This window comes from Merops nubicus, unplaced genomic scaffold, assembly GCF_000691845.1.
Source record: "Merops nubicus isolate BGI_N331 unplaced genomic scaffold, ASM69184v1 scaffold18347, whole genome shotgun sequence".
NCBI lineage: Eukaryota > Metazoa > Chordata > Aves > Coraciiformes > Meropidae > Merops > Merops nubicus.
Window position 1 is genome coordinate 12,698 of NW_008622480.1, and position 1,232 is coordinate 13,929.

The window sequence follows — 1,232 nt, forward strand, 5'->3', positions numbered from 1 at the left end:
CATCTTCTCTCTGGGTCCACGGCCAAGTCCCAGGGTGGGGTCAACCGACACCAGGCAGCTGCTCACCACAGAGCCCCCCCAAAGCCCACAGCCCCCCGTTCCTGAAGGAGAGGAGTCTCTGGAGGGAAGAACTGAGCGAGGGGACACGTACTAACGCGAGAGCCACGTACCCACGCCCACAGTTCCTCTTTGACGTGGGGTACTCTCTGCTTTGGGTGTACACGCGCCCCAGCGGAGTCACTCCAACACCCTGATGGCACATTGAACGTTTGGGACCATTTTCTTGCCCTTGAGGATTGCCCAGGGCAGTGGTGGAGTCCCCACCCCTGGAGGGGTTCCCAAGCCGTGGCGATGTGGGGTGAGGGACACAGCGCAGTGGGGACCTGGCACTGCTGGGGACACAGGTGGACCCCAGGAGCTCAAAGGTCTCTTCCAACCAACACAATTCTGATTGTATATGAAACACAGATCCCAGGGGTCACATCTCCCCTCTGCAGCTGCTGTGACCAACCCTCAGGGCTCCACATTTCTCCACCTGCAATACCCAGAGCTGTGTCCTCGCTGAGGTCCAGTCCCTGGATGTCCCATCGAGCTGTCCCAGCTTGAGCAGGGACCCTCAGGATGGGCATTTGGGGTGTCCCCATGACCCCCGTTCACAGGCAGGAAGGAGATGGAGGGATGGCTTTGGGTCCAGAGAAGGCTACAAATGATCCAAGGGCTGAAGCCCCTCTGCTACGAGCCCAGGCTGAGAGAACTGGGGTTGTTCAGCTTGTAGAGGCTCCAGGGACACCTTCTGGTGGCCTTTCAGTATCTGAAGGAAGATGGGGAGGGACTTTTTATGAGGGCTTGCTGTGATAGGATGAGTGGTAATGACTTTCAACTAGAAGCTGGGAAGATTTAGCTCAGAAATGAAGAAGTTCTTCACTCAGAGCGGTGAGACACCGGCACGAGTCACCAAGGGGAGGTTGTAGATGGCCAAACACTGGATGTGTTCAAGAACAGATTGGATGGGGCTTTGAGCAACCTGCTCTGGTGGAAGATCTCCCTGCCTGGGGCAGCGGGGTTGGAACAAGATAATCTTTCAGCTCCCTTCCCACCCAGACCCCTCTGTGATGACGCGCCTGCGCTGAAGCACGTGCTGCAGCCCCAACCCGCTGCCCTCCGACCGGGGCAGGCGCTCAGAACGAAGGATCCTAATGACAGCCCGGATTCCTTCCTGAAAGACAACATCT